The sequence below is a fragment of the Choloepus didactylus genome, chromosome 16, assembly GCF_015220235.1.
Source record: "Choloepus didactylus isolate mChoDid1 chromosome 16, mChoDid1.pri, whole genome shotgun sequence".
NCBI lineage: Eukaryota > Metazoa > Chordata > Mammalia > Pilosa > Megalonychidae > Choloepus > Choloepus didactylus.
The window spans coordinates 13,794,858-13,815,240 of record NC_051322.1 but is presented as its reverse complement, the minus strand read 5'-3'; positions in this window follow the sequence as shown (position 1 = coordinate 13,815,240).

Below are 20,383 nucleotides of genomic sequence, written 5' to 3'. Positions count from 1 at the left end.
ATGTTAGTGACTTTGGTAATTGGCTAAATGAAGGAATTTGAGGTTCAAAGATATTTCAGCTGCATTTCCTTACATACTAAAACATAGAAGTGCAGGGGCTCCAACTGAGGCATTTTAGACTTCCATTTCTAAAATTCATTCTAATTGTTCATATTATAATTCAGCTAATTGTGCATGTTAGAAACTTACATAACCAGACTTTTCTAGCATTCAGACAGAATTTTATATCAGTAAAGACTCAACACATCTATTATTCTTATTTACCCTGGTGTATATAAATCTTTCCAAAGCACATACAATGGATAGTGAGTTTGACGTTGAGTAGCAAGGTGTCTCTCTACTATTGATCAATACATTTGTAATAGCAACTATTTCAATAGTTGAAACAGTATTTGCAGTTGTCAAGTAAGCTCTATTTTTTATAAAGCATACAACACATAGATTTAGATTAATTTTGGGCTTTGTCTGCCATACTGGTGTTCTTCAGTGAGGAAGTGAATTCAGCACAGAGGAGAAGCAAACACGGAGGCATCTGAGAAGAGGTTCTGAGACTGGTACAACCACTTAGAATATATTAATATGAATGGTTAGTTTGTTTTGGGTTCTACAATTCAGGCTTTCTATTACAAAAATATTACTGCTGTAGATTCTGATATCCTTGGGAGGTGTCATACAGAGACATCTTTCTGGCAGAGCTGCCATTCATAGCTCCCTCAATCTTTCCTAAATTTGTTTCTGGTTTTTCCGGGTGGAATGACAAGACATGCCTATCTTAATGGGGCACAGCTGCATGTATCTGCTTGGATTTTTTGCTGAGATTTTTTCAGATTAAACAGTAATGAGAAATTTGCCATAGATGTAGGATGAGAATTTATGGCTGTGGCCAGATATGAGAGATGCAAGAATCTGAACAATAAGGTCAGTAGTATGTGCATTTGCAAATCATTCTGTTGTTGGGCCCTAGAAGAGAAATGGCTTATTATAATATTTCGTAATCCCATGTTTAGATATTTAGAAGTAATTCTTCAAGTTTTTTGCCTATGCCTCTTTAGGAGAGGGTTTAGAATTTCAGAGCAATTCATTTATTTATTTATTCAAATAAAACTTTTATTGAGGCATTGTGTTAGAAGTAGGAAATTAAAACAGAACATAATGAATTATCTCTGCCTTTAAAAATTTACAGATTAGTGAAGGAAAAAATACAAGCAAATAAACAAAACATTTTGACTTACATGCTTTAAAACAAGTCTAAGTAGGGCAATATTTCTGTCCAATAAATGAAAGTCTATCCAAAAATACATATATTGCTTTTCAGGAGATGATCAAACCCATTCTGTGGAGGAGGGTTCTGATACAAAAGCAGACTTGATTTCGTACCATCAAGTGAATATGTAAAAATGTTTTGGAAATAATGAAAGTGGTTCTACACCTAGATTTTCTTATTTATTAAGAAAATAATGAATTGCATGCCTCTGTACCTGAGTCACATATTTTGTATTTTGCATATTATAGTGCTCTGTCAAGGAAGCTTTGGGTGATACTTAATCACAGAATTGCCACTGACATTAATCAGAGTTCATTAATGTTAAGTATTCGGGTTCTGTGTTATTGTAGCTCATTATTTCAAACAAAACAGAAATTAATAAAATATTCATAGCTATAAATTAGCCATGAATATTGAAAAGGCTGTAATTCATGCAGACATTCAATCAACTAATTATCCATAAAAATATATTTACTACTTGAATTGCCATCTACCAAGAGTAATTTTGGCAAACATAGTGAATATTTCCTGCCAAAAGGAACATTTCATCTTTTGTTTAGCAAAAAGAGAAATAAAGTGCACAAGAGAGATAACAGTAGGTTCTTAATCAGGAGCATGACAACTGCATCATATCCCATCCCATTATGTTGGTAATTATATTTGCTAATATTCATTTGGTGTGTTTTGTTTTTATGAAAATACTCTGAGAACAATGCAAATACACATGATACAAAAATATAGTTGACCTTTGATAACAAAATATGTGGAGAATTTCAATCTGAATTCTCACATCTTAGAAGCAGATGCCATCTAGATTTTTTATTATAATAGCCTGATCTTTTATTAATTGTCCTCATTACCACTACACCCACCCTGCTTTCCTTACTTCCCTTTCTCTTTTTTTCTAATATCTGAGTTCAAGAGATTAATATTTTTCTTTTCTATCGCTCATATCTTTCTGAGTTGTCATCTATTTGCGTCAAATGAGAATTTTAATCAAGTTTGGCCATGGATTTCATATTTTCTCATGTGCACTTATTCTCTAATCAAACATTTTGCTAGTTTTGCTTTAATGATAATTTCTTTTAATTTTTTCTCAGATAATGAAGAAGGCATGAAATGAAGAATTGAATGGGTATTGAGGTCTATATTACATAAATATACATAGGCATACCTGGGTAATAATGGCAATTTGAATTCATTTCTATCTGTGATTTTGCACTATTAGATATTAGCTGTAGTTTTTTTTTCTTACAAATAATTCATTTTATTTCTCTTTAACGGTATTTGGTTTATTGACTATTTTCTGGTTCTTAGTGACTACTTAAATGAGAATTTACTTTTTTCTTGGCACTGTTATATTCTGAATGTATTATATCATATATTTTTCACAACAAATTCATGAGGTAGATTTTTTTAATTAAGCCCTTTTAAGATGGTAAGTGTACTGGCTCATTTTAAAATAAGATTACAATTTAAAGAGTATAATTAAATTTTTCCAGATCATAAACTGTCAAGGTCATTCTTCCAGTGATTACATATGGCAGAAGTTGTATTAATAGGTTGCCTGCCTGAGTCCTCAAACACTACCATGCATTGCACCCTATGGTACAAGCAGACATTCAATCAACTAATTTGATTAGCTGTATCCACATTATCTTCTCACAATAATTTTAGCAGTTATTTTATATTTCTTTTGGGTTTATTCCTGATAGTACACATGTTACTGAAAACATGTTATCCCAGTCAATTTAAAATAGAAATCATGGCTTTCCATAGAACTTAGATCCCAGGATTCAAAGTTTTTCAGTAAAAGTGGTTCAGTCTCTACAAAAATATTTCATCAATTTATTTCCCAAACCAAAATTTTCTTCACTCAGGGATGGAATAAACTGAAGGATAATTTGCATCATCCAAGTTAAAGGAGGCAAGCTAAGCAAACATTCAAGAAGGCAGAGAGAAGTTTCTTTGTAAAGAAAAACTGCTTTTCAAGCAAAGGAGATGTGCTTATCTACACAAAGTAACAATAAAAACTCAATTAGCCTGAAAATTTGGAGAGTGCAGATTCTGATAATACTGATTTTCTACTTAATTTATAGCAATTTTCTCAGTCTTGTGTGATGATATTAATTACTTAAGTTAACTTGTAAACTACACATTGCTCTTTCTCTGACTTTTTTGGAGAGCTGCTGAATCAGAATCTTCAGAAGAGGACACAATTAGCTAAACTGACAGATCTACAACAAAATAACAAACAATAAAATCTAATTTGATATTGGCAATCTTTAGAAAAGTGTAATTACATTCACTTTGTAAAAAATATTGATAATTGATTCTTGTTGATGACTAAAATGCAGAAGTCCATGATCCTTGTACATTGTACAGTTGAGTTATTTGTAAACGTAGATGTCTATATTGAAAAACTTTGGAGTGGATGCATTCTGGCTTCAAGCTATGTCCTGGAAGTTACAGTAAATAATTTTCTCTATGGTTGAAGCAGGTGCTTTGAAATGATAATTATAAAAATGTCTTAAGTCACTAAAATACGACTTTAAACAAGGTAAGCAGGGTTCCAATAACTGCAATAAATTCAAAGTAATAAGATTACATTTTCTAAAAAGTAATATGTAATTTAGATTTTGCAATATATCTGGCTGCTTTCTTTGAAATTAATCTGAGTTAGTGAGGATTTATGGTGTAAATTTGGCTATCTATATGAAAAATCTTTTTTGTGTATTTTATAGCTACACTTTTATTGGTGGCATCACCTTTCATTTATGAGATTCTAATATAATGATTTCATTTCATGATAAATGTAGTTAAGAAAAGGATTCCTAATTGATATAAAACACTATTATTTTAAGTTTCACAAATGATCTTATTTGTGTGAAAAATGAATGGGGAAGAAGCATGACTATGCTCATAGCCCTATTTAATTACTGTTAAATGCAAAAGGGAAGTGGAAAATTGGAATGACTGAAAAGATTTCAAAGACAAAGCTTTTAAAATATAGATCATTGGTGTAGAATTTTGAATACTGTGGCTATATTTGTATTGTGTCCCTTAAAAGTGAAATAACTGCTGTACCACATTATAAATAATGATTAAGCTTTCTTAGCATCTCAAATAATTAGTGAGATCTGCCTTGTTATGCTCAAACATCAAATAGATATAGAGATATAATTGTCAATTGCATTCAGATAAAACTCTGAAACTACAGATATTTTTTAGAACTTTAGAACTTTAAAAATTCTCTTCAAAGCATTTTAGATCTTTAAAAATATTCTTTAAAACAAGAACTTTATTAAGCAAATTTGGGTGTAGTTGGTTTTTATCTTATGTTATTTATTTTCTTTTTCCCCAAGCTTCATAATAAATGAATATCAACCATTCCTTCTAGTGATTAAAATTCCAGTATTTTCTAAAAGCCTAACAATATCTAACCAATTGCTTTGGTCAAAATACTTGCATATTTCACATTCTTTGTACTAATTTGTTGATGACTAAAATGCAGAAGTCTATGATCCTTATACATTGGACAGTTGAGTTCTTTGTAAACGTAGATGTTTACTTCAGTTTTCCATTTCTGAAATCTTTATAAAATCTATTTACGTCAGAAAGTGACAACTACTCATTACTCAATGCCCAGGGAATGAATGAGGTTATCTGGCTATGAGTTCTTTGGTGAGGCAGTTGGCATTCATTAGAGAACAAAGCTCTATCTAAACACATGCAGATTTGACTTCCATTTTATTTAAAATACTTGATTACTGAGAAACACATTCTTGTTTATACTTTGTATATAGATATGCATGGTACCTCTATATTTTTGACTACATATTTTGCAAAATTTCAAACACTTGCTACCCTGCAGTTACTGTACATGCTACCATTAGTGCCACCCATGTTGAAAACTACATTTTCACTGTGCATTGTCTACTTTTGCATTATTAGAGGCCCTCTATTTATTCATTTAATAGACTACTCCATTCTTCTTTGCTTTGTATGAAGATCATGACCACTGCTATATTTTTGTTTGCATTTCCCTTTTATAAATTTGTTCATTATTTTCCTCTAACCTTTATATATCATTTGTCTTAAGGTGTATCTTACCTACACAGTCTAGCTTTGGGATTTGCTCATGACCTGTGGTGCAAATCTTTCCTTTCTATATCTATGTATCCATCTCTATTTATCCATCTCTCTCTTTCATCTATCTATCTATCTATCTATCTATCTATCTATCTATCTCTATCTATCTAGATCTATCATTTATCTAATCATCACATTTCCAGGTTAGTAGAACTCAAGAGATCTTTACTGGCATTTAGTCTTAATTTTTTTATATTTTTTATTTTATATTTTCCTGTTAAATCCTATTACCTAAAACTAGTCAGACACATAGTGGCTAAAATCAAACAGGTTTATTTTTTGCTCAAAATATTTTGGGTTAGAATTTTAGGAAGTGCTTAGCTGGGTGGTTGGGTCTCCAGGCCTCGGCTGGGAAAGATGAAGCTGAAGGATTAAGCATATCACTCGTGTTCTGTGCTCCTTGCCTTTCCTTGCTCACCAATGGCATCTCATCTTCCCAGGACTCGCAACATAACTTGGGCTTCCCATAGCGTGGTGGTTTTAGGGCAGTCCTCCTTGTAACCTGGCTCTGGCTTTAAAGGATTAGCCTGGAATTGGCACAGAACTTTTTTTTTTTTTTTTTTTTTTTTGCTATATTTTGTTAATCAAAGCAGTCACAGGGCCTGACCAGAATCAACAATGTGAACAAAAAGATACCCACTCCTGAAGGGTATCAGCAAAAACACACTGCCGAAGAGCACAAAGGATGGGAAATGATGTTGCAGACATTTTGGGGAAAAAATATCTGCCGTACCCTATGTCCTATGTGGTCGGTTTTCTTATTTGTCTTGTAGTTCCTTTTATTATTTAAGGATATTTTTATTTTGTCCACTGTTACCATATAATAATTATACAAATCTAGAGTATTTTATAAATAGTGCTTATTTGTTCCCCAGCTTCAGGAATAATAAAATCAGTTCATTTCTTCTGTGTCTTCTACCAGCTAATTTTGATCAACAACATTTTCTTTCTTTGTGTTACCTGTGTTCTGTTAATATCTTTCAATTCTTGATATGTCACATTAAATGATAGTCTTTATCTCTCACTTAGAAAATAAGACAATTGATGGGCTTGTCCTTGCCTAATCATTTGACATTTAAATTTTATTCTGTCATCCTTATCCTCACTTTTTTCCCTTAGATCTTTAGTTAATTTTATTCAATGCTTATCATCAGTGTTTCCAGTTTTCTCCCAACGTCTCCTGTTTGGCAGAATTTCATCAAGAAAGACTCATAAGAAAAATGTTCCATGAGTTGTAAATTGTTCACAGAACTTGCAATATTGTTTTGCTAAATAGGAAGTTATTTTCTCATACTTGTATTCTTTAGGCATATAAAGGAGGTCTTCCTCCATTGTGTTCTAGTATTGATTGAAAAGACTTTTGAATTATTTGATAGTTTCACCTGAAGCCTAACATTTTTGTTTTTGTTTTCCTAGTATGAATTTTAATTAGGTTATAGCTTATGGTTATATATACTTTTAATATGTGGATTAATAGTTTTTTATTCAATAAAATTTAATATTAGGATCAAGTGATCACCCCTCTTTTATTCTTGGCATTCCCCACACCCTCCAATTTTCTTTACCTTTGCTTTTTTTTTCCAACATCCCCAATATCTAATTTTTGGCTTTGCTTATTATCTCCTTTTTGCAGGTGTGGACTTATTGCTTTTTATTTCTTTGATTATTCTTTTGTTTTTTATTCTCTCTTTCTTTTTGTTTACTTTGGTTTTATTTGCTCTTCTTTCTTTTAGTATTTTTTTTGGGGGGTGAACCACTTACCATTTTGATTTTAGACTTTTCTATGTATTATAAGCATTTAAAACTACAAATTATCCTATGAGCACTACTTTAACTGCATCCAACAAATTTTCTTATGTTGTAATTTTCCTTTAAATTCAAATACTTTATCATTTCCTTAGCAATTTTTTTCTTTTATCCATGAATAATTCAGAAGTATATATAATTTCAAGGTATTTGGAGACTTCCTAGATAATTCATTTTACAGGTTCTAATGTTACTATGTTGTGATCAGAGAACACATCCTTTCAATACTTTCAAATACGCTAAGACTTTCTTGATTCTGTGTATTCCATCTTGGTGAAAGAAGCAGATGCAATCCTTACAAGTGTGCTAATTAGAAAATGAAAAAGTATTGGAAAGCAACTACAAAAAAAGCTTATGCATTTGTCAAGAATGTACATTCTATCATTATTGGGTAGAGTATTTCAAAACTATTCATGCATTCAAATAGCTGAAAGTGTTATTTGGGTCATCTAATATCTTATTGATTTTTAATTTTGCTTTCTGAATTGCTGAGCATTAAAACATCTTACCAAATAATATATTGTGGGGCCGGGGCAACATGGCGGAGTGGTGAGGAGCAGAATTTCGTCTCTCCCCTAGAGCAGCTGGCAATTACCCAAGCACTATACGAAACAGTGTTTTCGGGGTCTCCAGTAACCAGTCACACATTGGATACAAGTTTGGAATTGGAGGAAAAGCTGAGATCGCAGCGAAAACTGTAAGTTCCCCAGACCAGGGGTCTGGCATCCCTCCCCACCCAGACCTCACAGACTGTCTTGCTGCCGGCTCCCTGAAAAGGGGGGAAAAAAAAACCCAAAAAAACAGCAATCTGCTGAGGGCAAGAAGGGAGGCTCAACCCAGCCTCAACTGCAGAATTGATTAACAAATTAATTAACTAATTTTGGGAGCTGAGGTGCTAAACAAGGGCTGGGCTCCGAGAAGTGGGGGCATGTAAAAGTGGGCACCCATTCCCAGACTCCAAAAAAGCCATTTTTTTTTCCCCTATATTTTGTCCCTGCTGGCTTCTCACTGATCCCTTATCTTTTCGCATTTCAATAGCCCCCAGCAGGGGTGGAACTGAAGCTGTTGGAGAGTAATTATCAGACAATAGCCCAAAGCATATCTTTAAATGCTCTATTCTGACACTGACAAAACTTCCAGGCTGGGGAAAGACTTTTAAAAGAGACTCTTTTTTTTTTTCTTTTTTCTTTTTCTTGTTTTTCTATTCTATTTTTTTTTTAATCTAAAAGTAATATATGTGGTTATTTTCTATCAGAAAGCCCAGGTTGAGGGACTAGGCTGGGCTTCGGGGGAGACAGAGTACCCACAGTGTCTTTGAGTTCCGTATTCACTACTGAAGGTCTCTACCCCCATCTTTAATTGGCAACTCAGGCTGACCAAGGAATCTACCTGGAGAGGCCCCAAAGAGGAGAGGGGAGAAGGGAATAGTGCCCCTGAGAGACAACTGGAGTTCTGAGGATTGGGAGAGTGGAGGGAGGTCCAGCTCAACTGGCAGTCCTCCTTCTGGGAACTCAGACCCCAGGGGCTGGAATTCAGATTCCGGCTTCAGTCAGCCACACCCCCGACAGGATCAGAGTCACCAGGAGAACTAAAGTCTCCATACCTCCTTACACTGGTGGGGGAGCTGCGGGCTGGCAAGCGCCACCTGCTGGACAGGAGAGGAAAAGCACCAATTCTAAAGGCCTCATAGGAGGGTCTCATTCTCAGGAAAACTTCATACCCTCCCAATGAGACCTCGGTCTCACTAGACTGGGAAAATCTGACTACGGTGGATCATATCTCAGGAGACCCACTCACAAAAAGGTTACATAGAGGCAGAGCAAGAAACAGAAAAAACAAGAGGGGAAAATTTCTGATCAACTAAATAGAACCTAAGTTAGAGGTCTAGAATAAGTTGAACTGAATAACAGAGGCCAGAGAACAAAGCCAACCAACAAGAAAACCACTAGGTAAAAGACAGAAAACAAGCTCCAAAATAAACTAATCAAGAAAATCAGATGCCTAGACAACTTAAGATAACAAGCCATACCAGGAAACATGAAAACACGGACCAGCCAAAGGAACAAACTAATAGCTCAGCTGAGACACAGCAGTGGAGTCAACTAATACTAAACAAATTTGATGAAATGAAGGAAGATATAGCAAAAGAGCTGAAGGATATAAAGAAGACACTGGCTGACCATAAAGAAGAATTCATAAACTTAAAAAAACAAATGTCAGAACTCATGGGAATGAAGGCCACAATGGAGGAGATGAAAAACACAATGGAGGGACACAACAGTAGATTTGAACAGGCAGAAGAAAGGATCAGTGAACTGGAAGACAGGTCATTCGAATTCATACACACAAAACAACAGATGGTGAAAAAAATGGAAAAATATGAGCAGGGTCTTAGGGAGCTGAATGACAACATGAAACGCACAAATATATGTGTTATGGGTATCCCAGAAGGAGAAGAGAGGGGAAAGGGGGCAGAAAAAGGAATAGAAGACATATTCACTGAAAATTTTCCAACTCTTATAAAAGACAGAAAATTAGAGATTCAAGAAGTACAACGTGCCCCAAATAGAATAGATCCCAATAGACCTACTCCAAGACACTTACTGGTCAGATTGTCCAATGTCAAAGACAAAGAGAGGATTCTGAAAGCAGCAAGAGAAAAGCAATCCATCACGTACAAGGGAAAGTCAATAAGACCATGTACAGATTTCTCTGCAGAAACCATGGAGGCAAGAAGACAGTGGCATGACATATTTAAGATACTGAAAGAGAAAAACTGCCAACCAAGAATTCTATATCCAGCAAAACTTTCCGTCAAAAATGAGGGAGAGATTAAAACATTTTCAGACAAACAGACACTGAGTTTGTGAATAAGAGACCGGCGCTACAAGAAATACTAAAGGGAGTGCTACAGGCTGATAGGAAAAGACAGGAGAGAGAAAGTTGGAGAAGAGTGCAGAAATGAAGTTATCAGGAAAGGTAAAAGGAGAGGAAAAAATAAGATATGACATATAAATTCCAAAAAACAAAATGGTAGTAGAAAGTACTGCCCTTACAGTAATAACACTCAATGTAAATTGATTAAACTCCCCAATAAAAAGACACAGACTGGCAGAATGGATTAAAAAACAGGACCCATCTATATGCTATCTACAAGAAACTCACTTTAGACACAAGGACAAACATAGACTGAAAGTGAAAGGTTGGAAAAAGATATTTCATGCAAACAACAATCAGAAAAAACCGGAAGTAGCTATATAAATATCAGACAAGTTAGACTTCAAAACTGAAACAATTAAAAGAGACAAAGAAGGACACTATATATTAATAAAAGGGTCAATTCATCAAGAAAACATAACAGTCATAAATATTTATGCACCAAACCAGAATGCCCCAAAATTCATGAGGCAAACACTGCGATCACTGAAAGGAGAAATAGATACCTCTACAATAATAGTAGGAGACTTCAATACACCACTCTCATCAATGGATAGAACATCTAGACAGAGGATCACTAAAGAAACAGAGATGTTGAATTGTATGATAAATGAACTAGACTTGACAGACATTTATAGAACACTACATCCAACAACAGCAGGATACACTTTTTTCTCAAGTGCTCATGGAACATTCTCTAGGATAGACCACATGTTGGGTCACAAAGCAAGTCTCAACAAATTTAAAAATATTGATATTATACAAAACACTTTCTCAGACCATAATGGAATGAAGTTGGAAATAAATAAAAGGCAGAAGGTCATAAAATTCACAAACATATGGAGGCTAAACAACACCCTCTTAGAAAACCAGTGGGTAAAGCAAGAAATTACAAGAGAAATTAGTAAATACCTCGAGGCAAATGACAATGAAAACACAACTTATCAAAACTTATGGGATGCAGCAAAGGCGGTGCTGAGAGGGAAATTTATTGCCCTAAATGCCTGTATTAAAAGAGAAGAGAGAGAAAAAATTGAAGAGTTAACTGATCACCTGGAGGAATTAGAGAAAGAACAGCAAACTAACCCCAAAGAAAGCAGAAGGGAAGAAATAACAAAGATTAGAGCAGAAATAAATGCAATTGACAACAGGAAAACAATAGAGAGAATCAACAAAACCAGAAGTTGGTTCTTTGAGAAAATCAATAAAATCGATGGACCACTGGCTAGGCTAACAAAAAAAAAGAGAGAGCAGATGCAAATAAATGCAATCAGAAATGGGAAAGGAAATATAACTACCGATCCTGCAGAAATTAAGGAGATAATGAGAAGACTCTATGAGCAACTACATGCTAATAAACTAGACAACTTAGATGAAATGGACAACTTCCTAGAAAAGCATAAACAACCAACATTAACTCAAGAAGAAATAGATGACCTCAACAAACCAATCACAAGTAAAGAGATCGAGTCAGTCATCTAAAAGCTCCCAAAAAGGAAAAGCCCAGGCCCAGATGGTTTCACATGTGAATTCTACCAAGCATTCAAGAATGAATTAGGACCAATCCTGCTCAAACTCTTCAAAAAAATAGAAGAGGGAAAGCTACCTAACTCATTCTATGAAGCCACAACAAGATACTACAAAAAAAAGAAAATTATAGACCAATTTCTTTAATGAATATACATGCAAAAATCCTCAACAAAATACTTGCAAATCAAATCCGGCAGCACATTAAAAGAAGTATACACCACGACCAGGTGGGATTTATTCCAGGTATGCAAGGCTGGTTCAACACAAGAAAATCAATCAATGTAATACACCACATCAATAAATCAAAGCAGAAGAACCACATGATCATCTCGATTGATGCAGAAAAGGCATTTGACAAAATTCAACATCCTTTCCTGATGAAAACACTTCAAAGGATAGGAATAGAAGGGAACTTTTTCAATATGATAAAGGCAATATATGAAAAACCCACAGCTAACATCACACTCAATGGGGAGAGACTGAAAGCTTTTCCTCTAAGATCAGGAACAAGACACGGATGCCCACTATCACCATTGTTATTTAACATTGTGCTGGAAGTTCTAGCTAGAGCAATTAGGCAAGAAAAATAAATAAAAGGCATCCAAATTGGAGAGGAAGATGTAAAACTTTCACTATTTGCAGATGACATGATTCTATATGTAAGAAATCCAGAAAAATCTACAGCAAAGCTACTAGAAATAGTCAGTGAATACAGCAAAGTAGCAGGCTACATGATCAACACGCAAAAATCTGTAGTGTTCCTATAGACAAGTAATGTGCAACAAGAGGAGGAAATCAAGAAAAAAATCCCATTTACAATAGCAACCAGAAGAATCAACTATTTAGGAATAAACTAAAGGACACAAAAGACCTTTACATAGAAAACTATAAGAAACTGCTAAAAGAAATTGAACAATACCTGAAAAAATGGAAGAACATACCATGTTCATGGATTGGAAGACTAAATATAGTTAAGATGGCAATTTTACCTAAACTGATTTACAGATTCAATGCAATACCAATTCAAATCCCAACAACTTACTTTGCAGAAATAGAAAAACCAATAATTAAATTTATTTGGAAGGGTAAGGTGCCCTGAATAACCAAAAATATCTTGAGAAAGAGGAATGAAGTGGGAGGTCTCACACTACCTGACTTTGACGCATATTACAAAGCTACAGTGCTCAAAACAGCATGGTACTGGCATAAGGACACATATACTTATCAATGGAATCGAATTGAGTGTTCAGAAGTAGACCCTCGCATCTACGGACAACTGATCTTTGATAAGGCAGTGAAGCCAAAGCAACTGGGAAAGAGCAGCCTGTTCAATAAATGGTGTTTGGAGAACTGCACATCCATTTCCAAAACAATGAAAGAGGATGTCCATCTCACACCTTATACCAAAATTAACTCAAAGTGGATCAAAGACCTAAACATTAGCACCAAGACCATAAAACTCTTAGAAGAAAATGTAGGGCAATATCTTAAAGATCTTGTGAGAGGAGGTGGTTTCTTAGACCTCACACCCAAGGCATGAGAAACCAAAGAACAAATAGACAAATGGGATCTCCTCAAAATTAAACACTTTTGAACATCAAAGGATTTTGTCAGAAAAGTAAAAAGGCAACCTACACAATGGGAGATATTTGGAAACCACATATCAGATAAAGGTTTAATATCCCGAATATATAAAGGAATCCTGCATTTCAATTACAGAAAGACAAACAATCCAATTAAAAAATGGGCAAAAGACATGAACAGACATTTTTCTGAAGAGGAAATACAAATGGCTCAAAAGCACATGAAAAAATTCTCAACTACACTGGCTATTAAGGAAATGCAAATCAAAACCACAATGAGATATCATCTCACACCTACCAGAATGACCATTATCCAAAAAACAGAAAATGACAAGTGCTGGAGAGGATGTGGAGAAAGAGGCACACTTATTCATTGTTGGTGGGAATGTAGAATGGTGCAACCACTCTGGAAGACAGTATGGAGGTTCCTCAGGAAGCTAAATATAGATTTGCCATATGACCCAGCTATTCCATTGCTAGGTATATACTCAGAAGAACTGAAACTTAAGACACAAACAGACATTTATAAACCGATGTTTATTGCAGCATTATTCACAATTGCCAAGAGATGGAAACAGCCCAAATGTCCATCAAAGGACAAGTGGATAAACAAACTGTGGTATATACACATGATGGAATATTATGCAGCTGTAAGACAGAACAAAGACATGGATCATGTAATAATGTGGATGAACCTTGAGGACATTATGTTGAGTGAAGTTAGCCAGAAACAAAAGGACAGATTCTGTATGGTCTCACTAATACGAACAGACATTAATGAACAAACTTTGGGAGTTAAAAGCTGACAACACAGGTGACCAGGAGATAGAAAGAGTGGAGAGATCAGCCATTTGATGCTGAAGGACTACAGAATGTTTAGGATTGATTGCATAGATCCAGAAATAGATAACATAATACTGTGTGATGGTAGCACGGTATTGTAAGTACACTGAACAAAGACGTCTGTGAGTAAAGCTGAAAGAGGTGGGATAGGAGAATGTATGACACCAGAGGTAAAGATAGATGATAAAGACTGGGACTGTATAACGTGGCAAAAACTGGAGTGGCCAATGACTGTTACTAAATATACAAATATAAAAATGTTTTTGCATGTGGGAAAGCAAATGAATGTCAACCATGTAGAAATTTGAAAAGGGGATGGTATTCAGGAAAAAACATAGTCAAAGCAAACTGGAGTCTATGGTCAACAGTAACATTGTAATATACCTCCATTAAATGTAACAAAGGCAATATGCCAATGCTAAATGTATATGAGAGGGGGATATAGGGGAGGAATATGGGATTCTTGGTAGTGGTGTTATTTGCTGTCCTTAGTAGTATATTGTATTGTATGACATGTTATTTTTCTTTTTATCATTTTTTTCTTATTGCTAAAAAAAAAAAACAATTTTTCTTGTAGTAATCAGTATGTTCAAGTGCTGACTGTGGTGATAAATGTACAACTTTATGATGATACCATGAACAACTGATTGTACACTGTGGATAAATGTATGGTATGTGAATATAACTCTATAAAACTGTAGGAAAAATATATATATAGGAGTAAAAGTGTTGGAGAAAACATGGTGAGAAGGATGATGCCTCACCAATATGGACTAACTACAATGTGTAAACTCAGAATTGAATCTTAGAACATAGCCTAACGTGGACATAATAACTGTAATAGTCCCTAGATTGTAAGCTCTTACAGCAGTTAACTCTATCCCTGAATTGTAATGCCTATCTCTAAACTTTGAGATGCTGATCCCCTAGCATATAACCTGATTGGTCTCTGGAACAATGCATATCTCTGAGACACCTGAAACTCAGAGCTAGAGCTCGGCAGATATGAGTGTCAGTATTAGTGCATACAGCCACTGTCAAAAAAAAAAAAAAAAAAAAAAAAAAAAAAGCTGAAAAAGAGCCCAGACTTCAATTAGTGATATGAATGAAGCAGGTCTGGTTAAGACCAGGGCAAGCCAGGCCAAAGGGTAAAGGCTGAAACTGCTTGTGTTTTAAAACTTCAACTTCCATATGAGACCAAGGGAATAGATATCTATTTGGTACAGGATCTAAATTTTCTAAATGATACAACTCTACAGTCGATTTGTTCAAACACCACAATTGCATGGAACTTTGAATAGGAAGTGAGATACGGTAGGTTAGTATAGGCTGGAGTGAAATAGTGACACATCACAGAGTTTTGGGCAGATAATAAAAAATATATTACAGCCTCCCCCTACCCAGCCCCGAGGATCTGGGGGAAGGTGCGTATGTGTTGGACATCCTCACCTGGACTGGTGTTGATGTTGTCACAAACATTGGGACTGGCGGTTTGATATGCTGAGCCCTCGAGCATGGGACTTGCCCTTATGAAGCTCATTACCACAAAGGAGAGTCTAAACTTGCATGTAATGGTGCCTAAGAGTCTCCCCCTGAGTACCTCTTTGTTGCTCAGATGTGGCCCTCTCTCTCTCTAACTGAGCCATCTCGACAGGTGAACTCGCTGCCCTCCCCTCTACGTGGGACCCGACTCCCAGGGGTGTAAATCTCCCTGGCAATGCAGAATATGACTCCCGGGGATGAATGTGGACCTGGCATCGTGGGACTGAGAGTATCTTCTTCACCAAAAGGGGGATGCAAAATGAGACGAAATAGTTTCAGTGGCTGAGAGATTTCAAATGGAGTCGAGAGGTCACTCTGGTGGACATTCTTATGCACTATATAGATAACACGTCTTAGGTTTTAATGTATTGGAATAGCTAGAAGTAAATACCTGAAACTACCAAACTCCAACCCAGCAGTCTGGACTCCTGAAGACAATTATATAATAATGTAGATTACAAGGGGTGACAGTGTGATTGTGAAGACCTTGTGGATCACACCCCCTTTATCTAGGGTATGGATGAGTAGAAAAATGGGGATAAAAACTAAAGGACAAATGGGGTGGGATGGGGAGATGATTTGGGTGTTCTTTTTTCACTTTTATTTTTTATTCTTGTTCTGGTTCTTTCTGATGTAAGAAAAATGTTCAGAGATAGATTGTGGTGATGAACGCATAACTATGTTATCATACTGTGGACAGTGGATTATATATCATGGATGATTGTATGGTGTGTGAATGTATTTCAATAAAACTGAATTTAATAAAATAAATAAATAAATAAATAAAAATAAACAAACAAACAAACAAAAAACATCTTACCATCATTGTAGAATCATCTATTTCACCCTTTAATTATGTTGATATTTGCATCATGTATTTTGAGGCTTTAGTTTTAGGCACATACACATTTATTATTATCCTGTGTTTTTAAAGAAGTTATTTTATCATTATAAAAATTCCCTCTTTATTTTTGGCAATATTTTTTGTGTTTAAGTCAATTTTATCTGACAGAAACATAACTACTTCAGTCTTCTTATGCTTACTGTTTGCATAATGTGCTTTCCCATTCATTTACTTTAAACCTTAATAGTTACAGCCCTTCTCTTATAAACAGCATATAATTGGATCTTGTTCTGTTCTCCATTCTTATACTATCCACCTTTAATTTGTGGGGTTTAATCCATTAAAATTTCTTGTAATTATTAGCAAGGTTGCACTTATAGATACAATTTTTTTTTTCTGTTTGTATCCTCTTCTTTTGTCTCTTTCATTCTCCATGCGTCCTCTTGTGAATTATTTGATTATTTTTTAAGATTTCTAATTAAATTTACAACTCGACTTTTACTTTTTAAAATAACCTCTTTACATTATTTTAGTAGTGGTTACTCCAGGTATGTTATTATACATCCTTCAATTTTCAGTCTCTATAGAGTTAGTAATGAACCCCTTTTTGTAAAGTTCAGAAACAATGCAATCATATACGTCCCCCCCTCACTGCTATACTGTATGTTATAGTAGTCAGATGTCTTACATCAACCTAGAGTATTATAATCTCCACAATACAATTCCAAAAGAGCAGGTTCCCAGTGATAAGATTTTCCTTCAGTTTGAGAAACTTCTTTAATTATTTTTATAGTGTAAAGACAGTGAAAACTAATTCTCTTAAATTTTCCTTTTTCTGTAATTGTTCTTATTTCCATCCTTGAAGATTTTTTTTTTTTTTTTTTTTTTTAACTTTTAGCATATTTAAGTTGTTTCTCTACTGGTTTCTGGTCTCCATGGTTTCTGAAAAATCTGGTCATTTGATAACTGTCCCCTTGTATGTAATATGCCATTTTTCTTTGGCCACTCTCAAAACTTTCTCTTTTATTTGTTTTTCAGCAGCTTGACTGTAATGTACCTAGGCATGGCTCTCCTCAACTTTATCCTGTTTAGGAATCTCTGAACTTCCTGAATATGTAAATCTTTACATTTCAGTAAGTTTGGAAATTTCTAACATTACTTGTTTAGGTATTTAGATATCTATTCCCAGCAAAATTTTACCTGAATTCCAAGGTGATTGCCTGTAATGTGTATGTGAAACCATTCTCATGAATTTGCTCCTGGGTAACTTCAAAAATGTAATGCTGCTTCCAAATCTTATATATAAAACACAACTGAAAAACAGAGGAGATTTAGGTAAGAATATTTAATTTCAAATTAATTTATGATAGTGCTCATTTTTTTGGCATTGTTCTGTTTTCTGTGTTTATCCTCAAAATAAGTGTTTTTATATTTGAATATTCATCACCGTCACCTGTGCTTTTAAAAAAATCAGAGGCCTTAGTCTTACCCTTATAGATTAATGTAGTAGTTCTGTTGTAATAACTGGTCATTCAAATTTTTTAAATGCTATAATGCTAATTCTGGTAACTTTGGTCCATTATAAGCAGAATAAGAACTGTGGCAACAAGTACCTGCAAGTTACCTTGACAATTTTAGTAAAGTACAGTTCCGAGAATAAAGTTAGTTGTTAGTAGATGTTATCTGAAAGCCATTCTAGACATTGCATTAATCTATTCAAGCTGTCAAATAATGAAGTAAATAGAATACCCAACTGTTATTTTAGAAAATCTCATCTTTAACTATCTCTTCTGCTATGATGAATATTCCTATACCATGATTCACATTTCTCCTGTTATTTTAGCTCATTGGCTGAAAAATTCAGTGAAGAGGCTGTCGCTGTTATTTCATTTGGCTTGCAGATTTAATGACGATAGCCAGGTACATAGAGGAGCTGCAAAGAATAAAACAGAACTAAAGGGCAAACCTGAAAGGATGAGCAAGCAATGATGGTTCCTCTTTCAGATCCTGATATTTCAAAGTGGTATCAAGTTTATTAGGCCTTGCAACACTTCCTCAAAGAATCCTTTTTATTAAAAATATAAAGATACACATTTCCAATTTCAAAAATATTATCATGACTGGTTTTCTTCAGGAAAGAAATTATTATGTTGATCCAATTATGAGCTCTGTTTGTTCCTTTATTTGTATTCTTCTAATTACCTTTGATAAAAGTCTGTTAATGGGTAACATCTGGGAATATTATATCAAATGGTATGATAATGACTAATACGGAGGAGCAAGTTCTTTATTTGACTGATAAGTATCCCAGTTTTCAGTTTGCCTAGATCATTACTTCCAGCATGTCTCACAGTTCTTCTAGGATCCAAGAATTTAGCTAACAACTATAAAATAAAAAGCATCAGTTCCTGCCAAATAGTTATTTTCTATCTAAACTACTAAAGAGATTATGGAAATTTAATGTCTCTTGTAAATACTAAATGATTTAGAAAGCCTTTCCAAAACTTTAAGAGTATGTTGCTACATGATAGATATTTTTACATACAGGAAAAATATAAAATGTTTTAAATATTTATAAAAAATATTTTATATATATAAATATAAAATATAAAAATCAATTCCTGCATATTTCCTTATAATATCTTTATTTATCTCTACTTAAAATTTTCATTAATGGTAAGTCCTTAGCAATGATGGTTTGATTATTCTTTTTGTCTGAAAAACACTGATACTATAATAATACAATAATGTGGTCATGAAAGAAAATGTAGTGATAGATCATATATGACATTCATTTAACGTATATTTTGGCCTATAACATTTTATTTATTTTTTTATTTTTTATACTTCTCCTGCTCCTATTTAAAAAAATGGTATAATTAAGTGGTTATTAGATACCTACTATATGACATGCACTTTCTTCCAAGGTATTAATTACAACCAATTTTTTAAAGTACCCTACCATATCTCAGGCAACATACTAATTATTTTAATATATCACAATCATAAAATATATTTCTATCCTATGATGTACATCTATGGTTAGCTCTATTTAACAGTTGAAAAAGTGGAGGCTTTTTGACTTACCCTAAGGATATACTTCTAGGAAGTATTCAGATTTGAATCTAGTCAGTTGGACTACCACATCTAAGAACTTAACAACCACTTTTTGTTATTTAATCACGAGCAAACTCTTGGAAAATAGTTTTCTAATTGCCACTATTTTGCACATGCAGAAAAGTTAATGTGTTGTCCCTATCCCACTCCTAATATACATCTCTGGTCACACCTGTGGACACAGGACGTTTGTCTTGTGGGCAGGGAGATCACCATTAGCAAAAATTATCTTGATCCCAAGCAAAGATAGTCTGATTAAACTGTCACATTATTCCTTTAAGGCAGAAATGGAGATGAGGAGAAAAGGGTATGGTATAGTAAGTTAGTGATAAAAGACTGGAGGAAGCAACAGGTTTGTATTACCCAGAAGCTTGCTAAAGAAAGAAATTCAAGATAACTTTTCTAGAGATAAGTTACACATTTCCCCTCAGGATTTCATCCAGTTTATGGCACCAACCTCTCTAACCCCTCCTACAGGCTTTCCTGAAGGTCACCATCAGTATTTCCTTCTCTAATGGCTGGTTATTTCACGTGCATATATTTTTAAAACTTGTTATTGTAGTAACATCTGTACAACTTAAAATTTCCCATTTTAACTATTTTAAACTGTACTATTCTACGGTATTGATTATATTTCCAATGTCATGATGAAAAGTTTAAGAAATGGATGTTGGTTACAGTAGCCACATATATGCATTTTTAATAATGTCATTAGCATGGAGAGAGAGACTGTTCCCAGACAACCCAGAGAGGCACCTACCCAGG